This window comes from Heptranchias perlo, chromosome 4 (genome assembly GCF_035084215.1).
Source record: "Heptranchias perlo isolate sHepPer1 chromosome 4, sHepPer1.hap1, whole genome shotgun sequence".
Taxonomy (NCBI): Eukaryota; Metazoa; Chordata; class Chondrichthyes; order Hexanchiformes; family Hexanchidae; genus Heptranchias; species Heptranchias perlo.
In genome coordinates, this window is record NC_090328.1 from 16886659 (window position 1) to 16906216 (window position 19558).

At 42.9% G+C, this 19558-nt stretch overlaps 1 long non-coding RNA gene across 1 annotated transcript; it reads left to right on the forward strand.

Moving 5' to 3' along the window:
• The first annotated feature begins 9461 nt into the window (after nucleotides 1–9461).
• Nucleotides 9462–18816, forward strand: LOC137320430 (uncharacterized). The gene is made up of 3 exons (XR_010962517.1): nucleotides 9462–9530; nucleotides 10182–10290; nucleotides 14980–18816. It is a non-coding gene; the product is annotated as an uncharacterized lncRNA (long non-coding RNA).
• Nucleotides 18817–19558: the final 742 nt, after the last annotated feature.

A 19558-nucleotide genomic window follows, 5' to 3' on the forward strand; every position in this document is an offset into this window, starting at 1 on the left:
CTTTCAAGAAGCCCTGATATTTTTGTTGAAATGGTAGTTCAATCAGGTTCTCCTCAGGAAATTCCAAAACTTTAACCTTTCAGGGTCACTAACAGCAACAGACAGTTTCTTGTCTTGAATACTGATCTCTGTTCATTTCCAATCCAAACAAAGTATCTGATGCTATCTATTTGTATACCTTGGAGTTTTTGAAATGAACTCCCCTGAGATCAATAGAAGCAATTCCATAGATTGCCACACTTTGTGCAGTATAAAAGTAGTTTTCAAAGAACTATTCAGGTTACTTTTAAAGTTACACTTTTTTTTCTCTCTTATTTTACTTTTAAACTACAGCCCCTTACTCCACCCCCTACCCCCCACTGCCACCCCATCCCTGGCTCCATTCAGCCAGGAGGCCAGAACATTATGAAGCACAGCAGCCATGAAGAAGTCCATTGCTTGCGTCTTCCCCCACATCACTTGGTGGTCTCTCTGCCAAACAAGAGCAGCAAGTTCAGGTGACAAGCAGGCCTCTGGCTGGGAGTTAAGCACTCAACCACGTGAACCTTTTTCTCCCCCCAAATGCTTTCCTTCAAATGATTCTGATCAAAGGTCTTTGTAAGCACTCACTGTTTAGTCGATCCCTGATTTTCTTCATTTGACCTTCCTTCCGCCAGGAAAGCTACATAGGCACAAGAGTTGCAAAATGGAGCCAATGACTTGTTATTGGGACTTGGGATTTCAGCTTTCTACCTCTCCTCTCCCTGAAACCCACCATGATGAACTGTTCTGTCCAAGGCCTGGCCAAGCACTGATAACAACACTCCCATCAGTGAAAGGTAAATGTGAGTGATGCATTCGCTTGAAGCTATCCAGGTGCCAATCCAACTAACTGAGTTCGAGGACCCACGGAGGTGTGAGAACCTGTGCTGGTGGATGGCTCGCTATGATGTGACTGTGCACCCTCAAAGGCCGGCAGGTCCTCTGAGGAATCGTCCTCTGCCGTCACTGCGGTCGCTGAGGCCCTGTAAGAGAACAGAAGGCAATATTAAGCCACATCACAGATGTGTCATGTTGCAATGAGCATACTGAGGTGTTGAAGATGGCAATCATTGTTAACATCAATTCATATTATGTGTGATGAATGTTAAAGTTGTGTCACCAGACATTTGTGGAGTGCCAGTCTCGCCGTCCCCGACAGACAGGCACTCGAGGGCACGGCTGAGCTCCAGGGTCTCCTGCTCCGCGTCTGTGAGGAACACTTCTTGTTGTGGCCTCCTTCCAATCCTCGCATGCATTTTGCGCTCCCTTCTCCTAGAAGGGGAGAAAGTGCAGACGTGTGAGTGAGTGATGGTGAAGTGGCCAACTGATGAATGCATTGCTTTGCATGAGGCTGACCATGGAAGAGGTGCATAAGAGGGTGAGTATGAGAGGATTTGAGTACAGGAGCAGGGATTTCTTACTGCAGTTATACTAGGGCCTTGGTGAAACCACATCTGGAGTATTGTGTGCAGTTTTGGTCTCCTTATCTGAGGAAGGATGTCCTTGCCATGGAGGGAGTGCAACGAAGGTTTACCAGACTATCAAAGAAGCTGCACAGACACAAATGGCCTCATTCTGTGTTATAAACTTCTATGGTTCAATGCACAGTTCAGACTGGAAATCAAATCTGAACCTTTCCTTGTCTGTAAGGCTCAGCAGCTTACTGGATAAACTCACTAACTATGGTTCTGTGGTTCTTCTGACAACCATGGATTGCCACACATCACTGTCAATTCCTGCTTTGCACAGATTCTAGATGAATGTTCATTTTAAGTGATTTGTACCTTTCCGTTCCATGGGTCAATCAGTTGAACTGCATATTCCATTTACAAATAGCACGGATCTCCATTCCGCATCACCAGTCCTTACCAAGCACAGAGTGGTACAAAGAGGAGGCCAGTTCCATGTTGAGTGCAGTGTAGTTTCTTGACCTCAATTAGAACCAATGTATCAATCATCTATTCAGTGTGTGTTTCCAATCTAAATGTTGGTGAGTAAAGCGCTTTAACCCTTAGCATGGTACAAGTGAGATTATTGGTCTGGGCACATTGTTATAACAGGTATATTCATTCCTTCGCAGTCCTTTCACGTATCTTTGTCCTTCCTTACCAGTTTTCTCCCACTAATTTTCTCCCTCCCTCCTCTCCTCTCCTCTCCGGATGGTTTTGACTTCTTTCTGAGGTACAGTTCGACAGGTGGTGGTCACCCTCCAGGATCTTGTCCAAATGTCCATTACATACGTACAAGCCTCGCCAGTGAGTGTCATCAGGCAACTCGACCACAGGGAGCCGCCGTCACGGCCCAATCCAGTCCTCAACCGATGCCCCCATGCAAGAGGTTGCAGGATAATGATCAGGAGTGGGAATCCTGATTGATTTTCCCCATCCGAACCTGAGGCACTGAGGCCAATTGCAGTGCCCTTGCGAGCAACCTGGCTGAAATCAGCTAACTCAGCAGAGACTGGAAATCAAGTCCATACCTTTCCTTGTCTGCAAGGCACAGCAACTTATTGGATAAACACACGAATGTTAACTTTGTGTTAACCTGTGTTCGCAACTTGGATCTGCAGTCACGGGAAGCACGGATCAGAGAATCAGAGCTACAGTCTCGCAGCTCTTATGTCTGACTCATGCTCCCTTCTCTATTGGTAGACCAGGATTGTAGAATTACCTCTGCTGAACCATCAAAGATCCCTGCCTATCCTGTGTTATTTTTTGTTCTTATGCATCAGAGATTGACCTAATTGTGTATACGATGCAACCTGAAAATATCGATTGTCTGAGATTTTGATTGACATAAAAGCTTACTTTGGAAAGGGGGAATGGAAGAAAAAAAGAAAGACTTACATTAATATAGCGCCTTTCATGACCTCAGGATGTCCCAAAGCGCTTTACAGCCAATGAGGTACTTTTGAAGTGAAGTCACTGTTGTAACGTAGGAAACGCGGCAGCCAATTTGCGCACAGCGAACAGCAATGTGATAATGATCAGATAATCGGTTTTCCTAATGTTGTTTGAGGGATAAATATTGGCCAAGACACCAGGAAAAAATCCCCTGCTCTTCTTTGAAATAGTGCCATGGGATCTTTTACGTCCACCTGAGCGGGTAGACGGGGCCTCGGTTCAACGTCTCATCCAAAAGTCAGCACTTCTAATAGTGCAGCACTCCCTCATTACTGCACTGAAGTAGCAGCCTAGATTTTGTGTTCAAGTCTCTGGAGTGGGGCTTGAACCAACAACCTTCACTGACTCAGAGGCAAAAGGACTACCCACTGAGCCACAGCACCATGAAAGAAGAAGGAATGACGGAGTGAGTAGATTTGAAACGCATCAATTCTTTTTATTTTTAATAAAGTTTTAGACATTTACTAGCACGGTTTAGGGTCAATATATTACAATAATATAAAGCTATTCCTGTTATCCACGAGTGGTTTTATTACTGAGGTATTAGTTTATTTTAGCACCATAATTTGTTAACTGAGAACATATTAGATCAGTTGGCACAGGGAGACTGGACCTGCTGGCAGCCTAATTGTTAACAATCAATTTTAAACCCATAAGGTGTATTTGTGTGATTTTGGAGTTTGAACATTTCCATATATAATGAATCCATTACAGAACATGGCACAGATCTTTTCAGGTTACCGTGACATAACAATCAGTTTGAGCAATTGTGAATTAGTTACGTAATAATATTCACAATGCTTTCGGTGTGCCACTAGATAAGACGGAAAGTCCTTGCTACCCTTCACAGTTTAATGGTTTTCATCACTGATTTTCACACAAATATTTATTAAAGGCTATGCTTAATTATGTCAAGGTATGCGTACTGACCAAACTGCAGTCTACAGAGAGTACATTTATAGTAATGAGAAATGTTTATTTGCGATGTGGTTTAACAATTTTGTTAGAAGGAAAAAAATCACCTCCTTTAAGTTTGATATTTCCTAAAGGAACACAGCTATTTAAAACTCCTTCCCTTCATTCTGTTCAGTCATTTTTCCTTCTTGATTCAGTTTAGGATTTCTCAGTCTCTGTGTTTGTCTTGGTATTTCTGTTAATGAAAATCCTTTGATAATGTCCAATGTTGGCACCATGCCTCATTCTGATTACAATATGTGCCAATATGTGCTCTCCATTATTAAATATTAAATTCCAGGTAACAGCTAGGTAAAGCGTGCATTATAGAGCTTGGTGATCTAGAGGACGGAGTTTACACTGCATTTACTTCAGCTGATTGTAAACTACTACAATCGATGATATAAGTTGTTTAAAATGGTAATAGAATTTGATCGGGTGGATAGAGAGAAACGATTTCCTCCGGTGGGGAAATCCAGAACAATGGGGCACATTCTTAAAATTAGAGCTACGCCATGTAGGAGTGAAATCAGGAAACATATTTTCACACAAAGGGTAGTGGAAATCTGGAATTCTCTCCCCCCAAAATGTTGTGGATTCTGGGTCAAATGAAATTTTCAAGATTGAGATTTTTATTACATAAGGGTATCAAGAGATATGGATCAAAGGCAGGTAAATGCATTTGAGGTAAAGATCAGCCATAATCTAATTGAATGTGGAATGGGCTCAAGGGGCTGAATGACCTACTCCTGTTCCTATGTTCCTAAAATGAAATTACTGAACATTTGGACCAAATTAATCAGGACCAGTCAGCATGGATTTCTAAAGTGTACATTGTTCTTGACCAAACTGCTTGAATTATTTGTAGAAATAACAGAGACGATGCAGAAAGAAAATGCATTAGATGTGGTTTATATCAATTTTCAAAAAAACTCTCGTTAAGTACTGCATGAGAGACTTATGCCAAAAATACTGAGACAGAGACTTTAGCCACATGGATAAAGAGATTAAATGTTCGGACTGAAAGATGTGGTGAGTAATGTCCCAAGGAAATCTATGCTGGAAGCGCTTTTGTTTACTATAAATATGAATAATCTTGACTTAGGAATTGAGGAAACAATATTGAAATTTGCTGATGACACTAAATTGAGGGTATTGCAAATTATGACAAAGACCGGGAGGATATAGGTAGACTAGAAGGATGGGCTGATAGGTGGCAGATACAGTTCAATGTAGAAAAATGTAAAGTCATAGATTTTAGAAGCTTTTATGACAAGATTTTAAATGGAGTAGAGAAGCAGAGGGATATCAGTGTGCAGATACACAGATCATTAAATAAGGTTAAAAACAGGCAAATAGAATCCTTGACTTTGTATGTAAAGGCATAGAATACAAAAGCAAGAGCATAATGGTAAACTTGTACATTATGTGACACTAATTAGGCTGCACTTTTAGTATTGCATGCAATTTTGGGTGTCCCATTAAACAAAGGATATAAAAACCATAGAAAAGGTCACTGGGTTGTTACCAGGGATAGGAGTCACAGTTATGAAGAGAGATTGAGAAGTTAGGATTTTGTTCACTGGAGTTGGCAAAGTTGAGGGGTGACCTGACAGAGGTCTCCAAGATTATGAAGGGTTACAATAGGATAAACAGTGATAGAATAAATAGTGATAGAACGTTCCCATTAGTTAGCGAGACAGTAATGAGAGGGCACATTTATGATAAACACAGAAAGAATTCAAAAGGGAGGTTAAAAAACATTACACTGAGGGTGAATTAGATAGTTGCTAGAACAAGAGGAATAGGTAAGAGTATGGGGAACAAACAGAGCTTTGGGTTCAGATTCATGTGGAGAAAAATATTGATGCAGTCTTAATGGGCTAAGAAGCTTGTTTCTGTGTGGTTAAATTATATGGTTCTAAGCAGAATGCAGAGTTTACAAATGCGGTTGACCCTTCTTAATTGCTTTGTCACCCATCAACTAGCAATGTTTTCATTATAATATGGTTGGAACTGGAACTCCTTTTTAAGTTCTTCTCATTGCACTGATCTAATACTAGCCAAGTTCTACAAACTCGCTCCCCATAAAGCAACGTTTACTTTACTGCTATAGGCAACACGGTCACAGCCCTAATCTTTTCTGTCCAATGTGATAGATGTCATACATAACCTGGACAAAGTCAAAGTAACACCTGTGTGTTAATAGGGAGGTGTGGAAATCAACAGAAATGATGTCTGGGGTCTACAATTAATCAAGTCTTTGAATACACTAATCCTCCTCATATTCTCAAAAAATATTTACCCAACATAATTTTTAGTGCGTTTGTGTTGACAACCAAGTCATTTCAGCTTTGCATTGATGCAAAACCACTTAAAATGCACTAAGGCTCTAGGAAATGGTCTCACAACCCTTGGGTCTCACATCAGATGCTGTATAAATGTAGTGCAGTGTGAACATAAGTGCATGTTCCACTCGACCACTTGGAAGCCTTTTAAAATTTATTGGGGGTTGGGATCGTGGTGCGCGATTAACCCACGCCCAGTCATTGACATGCAGTGGCACCATGGAAGACAAACCTGCTGTCCTCTCTCAGGTTGACAGCATTCCTGCTCCCACCCCTGCCACTCCATCAGTGCCCTTACCGTTGCCTGTTAGCCAACCAGGCCAGACTGCTGCAGCCCAGGCCGAGATGGCGTAGTCTGCAGCCGGGCCCTCCTGGCTCAAAGCTGCTGGAGGTCGTCCTCCATGGCCATCTGCACTCTCCTCAATTGAAGGTCAGTAGCGTTCCACCACCCATGCTCCAGCCACTGGGGATGTGCCTTGTAGGAGTATTAGGCAAGGAAAAGGCACACGAGCGACAGGCACTAAGGGAACGCACAAGGGTGAATAGTCTCATTTTGTTTGAATTATGATGTGTTAATTTATAAATTTGGATTTGAATTTGCATTTGGTGGTGGTTTTCATTTTTGCGATGAGCTGAGGGAGGAAGCAATGTGTAATCATGAGAACGATTTAATGGTCATGTGGGAGTGGAAGGGTAGGGCGTGTGGGACTGTTGGTGAATTGGGAGGTGTTGTTGAGCTTACTGGTATTGCTCATTAATCATCTGATCACGCAGATCCCTGGCAGACAGGGCCTGTCTAACTTGTTGCCTCCCTGCTTCTTCCTCCACTTCTGGCTGCACTTCTTCCTCTTCCTCCTTTTCCTCTGCCTCTGGCTCAGGTTCCCACCGGATAAGCAGTGGCAAGGCTTGTTCCCTAATAATGGCGAGGTTGTGCAGCATGCAGCATACAACGACAAATCATGATACCTGCTCAGCTGAGTGCTGCAGGGCTCCTCCAGAGCGGTCCAGGCCGCAGAAGCATTGCTTGAGGACACCTATGGTGTGCTCGATGATGTTCCACGTGGCAGCATGACTCTCATTGTACGCCTGCTCTGCTTGTGTGCCTGACTGGAATCATGAACCATCTCATGAGGGGATAGCCCTTTTCACCCAGTAGCCAGCCTTTGACTTGCCGAGCCGGTTGAAATATAGGTGGCACGTTGGACTGCCGCAGAATGAAGGAGTCATGACTGCTGCAGGATAGTGGGCACTGACCTGCATGATGCACTGCGTGTGGTTGCACACCAGCAGCACATTGAGGGAGTGGAATCCCTTTCTGTTCACGAATATGGCCAAATTCAGATTTGGTCCACGCATGGCAATATGCGTGCAGTCAATGGCACCCTGCACCATGGGGAAGCCTGCAATGCGAGCAAACCCTCGTGCTCGCTCATGCTGCTTGTCTCTGACCAGAGGGAATGTGATGAATCTGTTTCGGAGCACATACAGAGCCTCAGTGACCTCCCTTATAGAACAGTGCACTTCAAACTGCAAGATGTTGCTTATATCACCAGCAGCAGCTTGAAAGGAGCCAGAGACATAAAAATTAAGCGCCACTGTTATCTTGACAGCCACAGGCAATGCTGTCCTTGTCCTGCTCAGAGGCTGCAGTTGTGGCTGCAGCAGATGACAGATCTCAGTCACCACCTCTTTCGTGAACCGCAGCCATCGGATGCACTGGTCATCACTGAAGTTGAGGTAAGAGAATTGGTTCCTGAAGACCCTCGTTGGATATGGCGTCCTGCTGGGTGCCCTGCGCCTCCTTCTCCTCCTCCCTCTTCTGGCAGCTTGTCCGCTGTGCGTGGCCTCTCTGCATGCTCCCAGTGATGTTCAATTCCCAGAGGGAGCCCTAGCAGGCCACCCATGTCTGGAAGCAGCATTGTTCAGCACACTATTTTAAATGCCACCAACAGTACTGCATGACCAGCCAGACCACTCTAAGTATAATATAGCAACTTTCTCCAAGTATAGGAAAATTTCACAAGCACCCACAATTGTACCAGCGGCTAGAATAACTAATCTAACAACTAACCTGTAACTTCTGCATGATCCCTTTAAATAGCACATGAGGAGCGGGGTGGGGAGGGGTCCTTCATGCTCTTTAACTCTTGTTCAGTTGTGGGAGGTTAGGACAGTGCATTGTCTGGAGCAGGGAATCCGAAAATGGTGGCCGCTGCTTCAAATCAGCGTTGCACACTGATTAACGTCATAATCTCCCTGCTTTACATGTTGTGGCATTCATTAAGTGCATGTGCACAAACGCCTTTACCAAGATGTCGTCCTGCGCACATCATGCTGGCTTGGACGCCATTTTTGGGGCTTATGAGTCTACGTAGCACCTACACAACGGGCACTACGCGGCCCGATTTAGCCCCCCATTACGTTTAATGTTTTTCGTAGTTAGCACATATGTGCAGAGCTCCAGCTGTCCGTGGGGAGAGGGTGATTTGGGAGCCAGCAGGATATCCCGGGACTGCTGACCCTTCATCATTCAAAATATGAACCTGTGTGACTTATCGTATAGCCATTCCCTTAGTTCCAATTTAGAGATTAACTAGTCAGCTCAGTTATTGGCCTGGACTTTTCGCTTCCAGCACTTGCCAGCACATGTTTTTCTGCTCATTAAAATGAATGGGTGGAAAGTCCCGGCCTCAGACTGTTGTGTCATATTCATCTTTTCTGCCTTCAGTGAGTCCTTCTTTCCATGAAAGCTTTCTTTAGGCATTTACAACATTATTACATATCCATCTGTTCACTTGAAGCACAATGATTTGTGGAACTTTCCCCATTTGGACTTTACTGATAAGCAAAATTATTCATTGAGGATCATATTGAATCTTATCTTTCCTTTAACTCTATGTGGGGCATCCAAGAATAACTTTTCCATTTTGATGCTCCTGGAACTGTAGCTAGCAGGAGTGCATGAAAGAAATGATTCCTAGAAATGATGCCTGTGAGTGCATGTGCTCCTGGTGGGCTGTGATCCCATGCCAGGTGTGGTAAAACGGGTAGCTAATTAACCTTGCTATCCAGCAAGTTTAAATAGTAACCAATCCTGGATAAAGTTTGACTACTAATGCTGCTGTCCTCGCCCCAAATCTGACTTGTGTCCAGTGATTGGGCTGTCATGCATTCTGTGAGCTCTGTGGCAAACTTACCACGCACAAGCAAATGCACTTTACTGTATCCTGTCATCAGTGGGAATGATTTATCCTGCTTACTATGTTTAGCAACATGATAAACAAACAAGAGCAGCTTTCCTCTGGTCAGTATTTCTGGCAAAATCCTACAGGTGTTCTTTTTCAACAGGTTTGAGCATATTGGGGTCGATTTTGACTTTGTGCGACGGTGTAAAACGGGTGATAGTGAATTGGCAGCCTGTTTTACATCCCGTTTAATATTTTCATTGACTTCTTCTAATTCGGGGGTAAGACTACTCTCAGTTCTATCAATCAAGCCGCACTGATGCATTTTGCATAAGCCACTTAAATTGTAAAGAGCACAAATTATGAAAAAATATAAATTACAAATATTTTACAAATTAAATATATTATTGTAGTAATATTCAATTTATTGTTGCATTATTAATCATTTATTATGTTTTGACCCCAGTATGTTAACAAAACAGCTAGTTCTGAAAATAAACAATCATCTGATATGTATGGAGACAGTCCTGTGGAGCAGATGTGAATCTCTGGCACCCAGATGTATCTCCAGATGGGCTGAAAAACTGTTATTGACTTGTACTACAATTTAACATATTTGTTCCAAGTTGCTTAAAGTGTGTTTGTTAACACAAAAAGGGTCATTTTACAAGTAACTTTTTACTTTAATAAATAGGGATGTATGACTCACAGTTGACACGGTCTAGTTGTCTGGCATGTTACTATCTGCTGTTCATGTTGTCGTCTTGCAGGTGAGGTTTCAGAGATCTGGGATGATCCGATGTTTCCTCTTATCCATCCTGGAATTCTCTCAAGTTGTTTTCCTTTTCAGTCACTGGCTTACGATCCTGACTTGTCTGGGTAGGTACCGGATGTGACCAAAATGTTTATACTGTTTGAAACAGTGATTCACCATCACTTCATTTACAGAGATTACTAGTTCATAAATTCTACTTTCTTGATGGAGAAACATAAAAGCTAACATTTGGTTGAATGCAAGCCATCCACATTTGGAAGTGAGTCATGCATCTTATCCTTCACATTGTCATTCAACCATTCAAAAGTTTCATCTACACTGGCATGTGTCCATATAATTGCTCACTCTCCCACACACTTATCCATCTAATGAACCACTTTCTAAGAACACCAATCACTTACTCTACCAGCTCCATTGTAAGTGCATCTATTGATCTTTGGAGGTTAGCATAGTAAGAAGTAAGGGTAGACATGCTCAAACTGTAAAGCAATAGAATCTGGGAGGCAACACTGACCAGCATAAGTAGCTGAGTTAATTCTGTGGTAGGAGAACCATCCAACTGACGCATTGAGCTGCCTCCCAGATACCTGGAACAGAGGAAGTGCACGTATTAAGACAAGTTTACAGATATCACATGAAGGAAAAAAAATAGCTTTGCTTACACAATCTATGTACGTTCCTGGTGCTGACATGCAGAAGTTGCTGTCTGTTTTCTGAAAGCATTTAATCTCTCCTCAGGGAGATCTACCAGATACCAAAGACAAGTATCAGCGTTGTGCAATAGGAAATTCCACAGGGATCAGGCAGAGACACTGAGCATTATATTGCAGTACCTCTCCTGAATGGTACAGATAGTTGAGAAATGTATTTTTAGGGCCTCCAATGTCCTTCTGATAACATTGTGTGCAAACTGGAGTGGCTGCTTTAACATTCTCCAGTAACTGTACAGAGATTGAATACGTAGGGTAGTGGGGATGAAGTAATTCAACTTGGGATTTTAATTGGAAACCATTGTCACCTAGCAGCGTAGCACTCCTATTACAAATAGCTGGGGTGAGTAAGGATTGTGATATAATGTAGACACTGTGAACAGATCCCAGGTAGTTGGCAAGCACATGTGCAATACAGCTCAGTCTTGTTGTATCTTCGGAGGATACAGACATTCTTTCTTGGCGGAATAAAAGTGGAGATCTTAAAATCAATGCTAACAAGGGAGGTTATGATATTATGGGTATTACAGAGACTTGGCTAAATAAGGAAGCAGAGTGGGGCTAAATTAAAGCAGGGATATAGATTGTTTTACAGGGATAGAAAAAACAAACAGGTGGGTTGGCTTTATATTTAAAGAGGACATATTGGTAAAGGAGTTAGGCAAATCAGAATTGGGTACAGATGAGGTGGAAGAGTTGTGGATCAAATTAAATGATATCAAGGGAAGAAACTAATAATTGGAATTCAACTTACTCAAGATAAATTGGGAGGATTATAATGGGGCTATCAGGGAAGAAAATATATTTCTGGAGATGGGAAATGACCCAAACAATTAAGGAACATACAAGGTGCAGAAACAGAGAGACCTGAGGGTGTATTTACACAAATCTTTGAAGGTGGCAGGACAAGTTGAGAAGGCTGTTAAAAAAGTATATGGGATCCTGGGCTTTATTAATAGAAGCGTAGAGGACAAAAGCAAGAAAGTTATGCTAAACCTTTATAAAACACTGGTTAGGCCTCAGCTGGAGTATTGTATCCAATTCTGGGCACCACATTTTAGGAAGGATTTCAAGGTCTTAGAGAGGGTGCAGGAGAGATTTACTAGAATGGTACCAGGGACTTTAGTTAAGTGGTGAGACTGGAGAAGCTGGGGTTGTTCTCCTTAGAACAGTGAAGGTTCAGGGGAGATTTGATAGAGGTGTTCAAAATCATGAATGGTTTAGACAGAGTAAATAAGGAGAAACTGTTCCCAGTGGCAGAAGGGTCGGTAACCAGAGGACACAGATTTAAGGTGATCTGCAAAAGAGCCAGAAGCGACAAGAGGGAACATTTTTTTACGCAGCGAGTTGTAACGATCTGGTATGCACTGCCTGAAAGGGTGGTGGAAGCAGATTCAATAGTAACTTTCAAAAGGGAATTGGATAAGTACTTGAAGGGAAAAAGTTTACAAGCCCACTGGGAAAGAGCAGGGGAATGGGACTAATTGGATAGCTCTTTGGCTAGTTGGATCCAAAATTGGCTCAGTGGCAGGAAGCCAAGGGTAATGGTTGACGGGTGTTTTTGCGATTGGAAAGCTGTTTCCAGTGGGGTCCCGCAAGGCTCAGTACTAGGTCCCTTGCTTTTTGTGGTTATATATTAATCATTTGGACTTGAATGTGGGGGGCTTGATCAAGAAGTTTGCAGTTGATTCAAAAATTGGCCGTGTGGTTGATAGTGAGGATGAAAGCTATAGACTGCAGGAAGATATCAATGGACTGGTCAGATGGGAAGAAAAATGGCAAATGGAATTCAATCCAGAGAAATGTGAGGTAATGCATTCGGGGAGGGCAAACAAGGCAAGGAAATACACAATAAATGGGAGGATACTGAGAGGTGTAGGGGAACAAAGGGACCTTGGAGTGCATATCCACAGATCTTTGACAGTAGCAGGACATGTAATTAAGGTGGTTAAAAAGGCATACGGGATACTTTCCTTTATTAGCTGAGGCATTGAATGTAAGAGCAGGGGGGTTATGCTAGAACTGTATAAAACATTGGTTAGGCTGCAGCTTGAGTATTGTGTACAGTTCTGGTCACCGCATTACAGGAAATATGTGATTACACTAGAGAGGGTACAGAGGAGATTTACGAAGATGTTGCCAGGGCTGAAGAATTTTAGCTATGAGAAAAGATTGGATAGGCTGGGATTGTTTTCTTCGGAACAAAGGAGGCTGAGAGGAGATTTAATTGAGGTATGTAAAATTATGACAGGGCTAGAATGAGTGGATGGGGAGAACCTATATCCCTTAGCAGAGGGGTCAGTAACCAGGGCGCAAAGATTTAAAGTAATTGGTAGAAGGATTAGAGGGGAGCTGAGGAGAAACTTTTTCACCCAGGGGGTGGTGGGTATCTGGAACTCACTGCCTGAAAGGGTGGTAGAGGCAGAAACCCTCAACTCATTAAAAAGCACTTGGATGTGCACTTGAAGTGCCATAACCTACAGGGCTACGGACCAAGTGCTAGAAAGTGGGATTAAGCTGGATAGCTCTTTTTCGGCCGGCATGGACATGATGGGCCGAATGGCCTCCCACTGTGCCGTAACTTTCTATGATTCTATGATTCAAAGAGCCGGCACAGGCACGATGGGGAGTAGCCTCCTCCTGTGCTCTACCTACTATGATACTATGATGATACGAGGAGGGAGACAACATTAGGATTAATATTTGTAATAGGTGGGCAACAATGGAGCAGATTACAATGAGAGAGACCCTGGGAAATAGTGACCACACTATGGTTGAGCTTAGCATCAGACTTGCATTAGACATGGAGAGAAGAACTGCAACTCTCAATTTTTGGAAAGTGGATTTTGAGAGGATGAGGACCGAGCTGAAGGATGTGGATTGGATCAGAATTTTAGAAGGGAGGAGTATAGAGGAAAAAGTACCAGTTTCACAAATACACTATTGTCAATGAAAAGTTATGAGATAGCATTTGTAAAGTAGTGAAGTAGAGAAAGAGACCAATGTGGACACTGAGTGTGGGGGTGGGGGATGGGAGGGTAATGCAGTGGGTAGGGACAACTAAGCTTTTTTCAAGTATAAAGCCACAGGTAGACCAGAAGACGGAGATGTGTAGAAGATTAAAATTAGGGATGCGAAAAAATGGGTCAAAAGAGCAAAAATAGACAATGGGGTCAGGAGTTCTGGGAATGTAAATCACATTGCGAAATCACATATCTCAGAGCAAACAGGCAGGTGGGAAACAGTGGTTCCCCTGAAGGACTCCAAAGGAGACCTTATATCAAGTGATCATGGAATGGCAAGTATTCTAAATGAATTATTATGCCTGCTTTCACCAAGGAAACCTCAGGCAGTCTTCTTACAGGGCACGATGAAGACCTTCTAAGAAAGAGATGTAAACAATAAAGAGGCGACGGACGGGCCTCCACAGGTAGCTCGTGCATTGCAGGTCACTTATGTTGGGCCGCTAGCTTTGCTAGCAGCTGCCCAGAGGTAAGTTCTGGGAGGGGGTTGGGGGGGGGGTGGGTGGTTGGAGTGGGCTATGGTGGTTGGGAGGGAGTGGGGGAGGGGATGAACTCCTGCTCCTCCTGCCTTCACAGGAAGGTTTTGAAAATCTGGCGGCCGCAGGGGCTGCTGAAGAATCATGAGTAAGACAGGCCAGGTGCCTGCCCCGCTCATTGACAACAAATTTTGCAGAGGGGTCCTTCAACAGGCGTTAGGCTCCGTAATTAATATAGGTAACGTCCCTGTAAATTTAGGCAGCCGCACGAAACGCCTAAAAAATGGGGCTGACACATCTGGCAGTGGGCCGTTCATCTGTGCAGATTGGGCGTAGGCCGTCCCACTGCTAATTTGGTCAGCGTTGCACCCGTTTTAACTCCCGAAAAGTTGGAGCAAATCATGCCAATCTCTACCCCATTGTGTATGCACGCATCCAAACAGTCAACAATTCTGCTTGAGGAATTTGTCTTAAATCCATTTCCTGTGTTATCCTTTCCCATTTCTTTTTCTTTGACTTACGCAGATTTTTTAGTTTGGTTTGTTTGATCCCATTTTCATTCTTTATTCGTTTTTTTCCCACAGGACAGACAGATCAAGGTGAGGTAGGCTCGGAAGGGCATTGAAGGAAAGCTCGTAGAGAGCTGCCAAAACTCAGGAAGTCAGAATGACACAGAACATGTGGCAGCAGTTGTGGGAAACTGAAAGAGGACAACGTGGGAAATGTACAAGATACTATCAATTAACCCAGACCTCACTGGCAAGGCCAAGAAAATGATGGAAATTAATTGAACACATCATGAAGATAGATTTGAGAAAGAGGTTACAATATTTGACCATATTATTTAAGGATGGTTTCTTGTCTTCGAAACCTTGCTACTATCCTTGTACCTTTGCTAATTTATAAACAAATGTGGTTCTATGACAGCATGAGAGCACAGTTGTGATAAAACATCTTGCAATCTTGGTAGGCAGCAAACTGCCTAGTTGGCCTGTGTCAGGGAATACTCTGCCTTCGAGGAACGTTCATTCAAACTACAATTTTATCTTAAAAAAAAGGAAGACATTTTCTAAAGGGGGAAATCTCTTGCCTGGGGATAATTTTTACACTGACTTGAGCATGTAGTTAAATGGTAGTCTGGGCATCCCTTCATGTTTGGGCAGATGTAGGTTTAACAGAGTAGTAAATCTTTTACAACAATGGCCCCAAAAAAGAATCAATTCAGTCAATCATTAGAGGCCGAACTGGAAAATTATTGTTGTGTTTACCAGCGTAACAACAGCAAATACACTTCAAATCAGTTGTGATGTTATAAGAGAATGGGTAAACTTGGGTTATATTCTCTGGAGATGAGTAAGTTAAGGTAGAATCTGAATGAGGTGTTCAAAATAATGACAGAGTAGATAGGGAACAACTTCTCTGTCTAGTAGGAAAATCTACTGCAGCCAACAGTGGCTCCCTTTCAAGAGCAAGGAGGGGAGCCACCTCAGACCCATGACCCTTTTGTACCACAGCAGCAATCAATCACCTTTTGTGATACTGGCCCTCAGATTGGACCTAGCAGAAGCACTAAAATGGTTGAAACGAGAGCATGGTTAGACACGCAGGGAGGCACAGTTTGAGGAAAGAGTAGGATGGCTTATGGTCACTTTTGATTTCCTTGTAATAAAGGAGAATGTGCACTTCTGTTATTTGTGGAGATTATGGTCATACAGTAAAGGGTGCACTTACTTTGTGCTGACCTATTCAATCAGATGATTAAGTCTTGCATGGTCATGTGGGGCCAAAGGGGTCTCATGTGATGTGATGTTCTAGGATGAGTACTGGATTGAAGGATTTGTTCATATATTTGAGGGCAGGGGAGGAGGAGTTATGGCAGTGGTGACAAAGGTTGAGTTTTGATGCCCCTTGTAGCTGTCACCATGGTGTCTTCCAAGTGACGGTCTTTCTGATGCTCCACTCCATTCTCTTCTACCTACAAAGCAACTAGGGCCACCTCCACAGCAATCTCTATGTCCAGGACATTTTGCATGGCATAGGTATGTAGGGCACAACAGATTACAACTATGCAGGATATTTGATCGGAAGCATATTGCAAAGCCCCTCCTGATTTGTGAAGGCAACAAACGCACCCTTTTAGGGCATGGAAGATCCTCTCAAATGACCACTGTACTAGAGTTGGTGGTGTTCCTCAGTTGCTGTTCTGCCACCTGTTAGAGGGGTCATTATTCATGGTGGCAAGGGGTACACCTTGTCAGCCACAATGGAGCATGGCAACTTCCAATAAATCTGGGATTCACGTAAAGGATTGTAGGCATGTGGTGAGAAACAATCTGGTCATTCAGCGAGTGGTTGCCCTTTGTTAAGAAAGTTGAAGGGTTTAACAGTAGGAGCTCATCATGATACATGGATGCCATTTATTGCACCCTACATTTCGGGGAACACAGTAAAGCAATAAAACTCGATCACCCCATTTATGCTGTTGGCTCACTGTTAGGCCGAATTGGATGAATTCCCCAGCTCTCCAAAAATCAGTTACCTGCCATTGCATATTGCTCAGATTGGCCCCAGGCTGCTTTAAATGAACCTGTGGATGACCTTGGCTACAGATCTTCATGTGATAGTTGGTGCAGTTCTCCTATTGCTACTTTGGTGAAGTGCACTCTTCTAACACAGAGGTCCTCACTAAGGTCTGCATAGTAACCTATATTGCCTGTATTCTCTTGAATCATAGAATCACAGAAAGGTTACAGCATGGAAGGAGGCCATTCAGCCCATCGAGTCCATGCTGGTTCTATGCAAGATTAACCCAGCTAGTCCCACTCCCTCCCCCCATCCCCGTAGCCCTGCAAATTTTTTCCTTTCAAGTACTTATCCAGTTCCCTTTTGAAAGCCACGATTGAATCTGCCTCCACCACTACCTCGGGCAGTGCATTCCAGATCCTAACCACTCGCTGCGTAAAAAAGTTTTTCCTTATGTCACCTTTGGTTCTTTTGCCAATCACCTTAAATCTGGGAACAGTTTCTCTCTATCTACTCTGCCTAGACCCTTCATGATTTTGAATACCTCTATCAAATCTCCTCTCAACCTTCTCTGTTCCAAGGAGAACAATCCCAGCTTGTCCAGTCTATCCACGTAACTAAAGTCCCTCATCCCTGGAATCATTCTAGTAAATGTTTTCTGCACCCTTTCATAGGCCTTTACATCTTTCCTGAAGTGCAGTGCTCAGAACAGGACACTAGACTCCAGTTGTGGTTGAACTAATGTTTTATAAAGGGTCAGCATGACTACCTTGCTTTTGTACTCTATGCCTCTATTTATAAAGCCCAGGATCCAGTATGATTTTTTAACTACTTTCTCAACCTGCCCTGCCACTTTCAACGATTTGTGCACATATGCCCCCAGATCTCCCTGTTCCTGTACCCCTTTTAGAGTTGTGCCCTCTAGTTTATATTGCCTCTCCTCGTTCTTCCTACCAAAATGTATCACTTTGCATTTTTCTCCGTTAAATTTCATCCGCCACGTGTCCACCCATGCCACCAGCCTGTCTATATCCCCTTGAAGTCTATCATTATCCTCCTCACTGTTCACTACACTTCCAAGTTTTGTGTCATCTGCAAATTTGGAAATTGTGCCCTATTCACCAAGTGTACAGGGGGCAATATCTTGAAGGGTGCATCCTCCTGGTACGTTGCCTTACTCTTCTTTCTTCAATCCACTCCTGCTGCTTCTCCTCTTCCATTGTAATGGCAAATGAAGGAATGTCCATTGGGAATCCCATACCTGATTGTCAGAACCACTGACTGTGGGTGGGGGAAAAAATATCCCTGCAGTCTCACAATCCCACAGGCAGTCAAAGGCAAGTCTGGCACCATCTAAGTCCAGAACAATAAAGAATACTTGGAAAACTCTTTCCCAGCTCCAGTAATCCATAATCAAAGTTTCTGCACTCTTCAGGCACAAAGGTTGCTCACTTCAGCTGTTACTGAGGAATTTCAATGCCTGAGTGTCTGGAATGGGAAGAGGTCCATTCCCAGTACTTCACCCTTGCAGCAACGGAGACTGCATTTCAAGTAGTAATTCAATTGAGGTGAAGGACTTCCTGGTGTCCTGAGAGATATGACAAGGTACTATACAAAAGCAGCTTCTCTCCATCCTGCCCACTGTGACATCTCTCACCTTGCATAAGAAAATTCCTAAAAAAAAGTTACAACAAATTATTACATTTTTAAAAATAAGCAAAAAAAAAAGCAAAATTGTTGTGTTTGCACTGAGAAACAAAATCTGTTCTCCACTTAATGACTAACCAGCATATTTAATTATATTTAAATCACAATGCATGATGTTCATATGTTTATTCAAGTTATTCAATTTCAAGATTTAAAGAAAAAAGTATTGCATTGGTTATGTGTGGGATAAGTGAATGCTCATTATATTCAAAAAATAAATATATTTATGCAATGAAATTCCTCTCCACATTGTTTTTCGCACATTGGTTAATGAATTTGTGTCAAATCCCAGTACGCACTATTTTGTTGACATTGTTAACCCAAAACAGCACACAAAGGAATTTGGTGTGAAAGCATTAACTAGAAATAGCACACAGAAGAATGTCATCTGTCAGCTCTCTGCCACAGGCCCAGCATTGAGATTGCTCTATTTCTGGAAAAAAGTATTTCCCAATCATCCCTGTCTTGTGCAGAGATTCCCAGGACTGATAATGGTGGGTGAATGGGAGCTGCAGAAAGGAAAATGACTTTGGTACTGGCACTGGTATGAATTCGCTCTCGGTAACTGGCAACAGCCGAAACCAACGTTCTTCATACTAAAATTGAGCCCATTTAACTGGTTACCTGCAAAGTTCATTTCATCCCTTTCCTAATTTTGTTTTGTGATGTTTCACACATCTTTCATATGACGTGTTAATGGGCGTTTGTGAATTCTCGTGCTGTGTCTCCCAGGCAGTCAGTCAGTTGGATTTACAACTCAGGAACTGCCACTTGACAAAGTTCTCATTTGTTTTTAAAATAATGTAGTTTAATAGTCACTATTAAGTTATAGAAGAGATATGCTGTGAAAGTGTACAGTAAGGCTGACAGTGATAAAGTTCAGGCCACCACTGATATGTCTGGCAGGAATTATCCGTTTTCCTGTTGTAACCT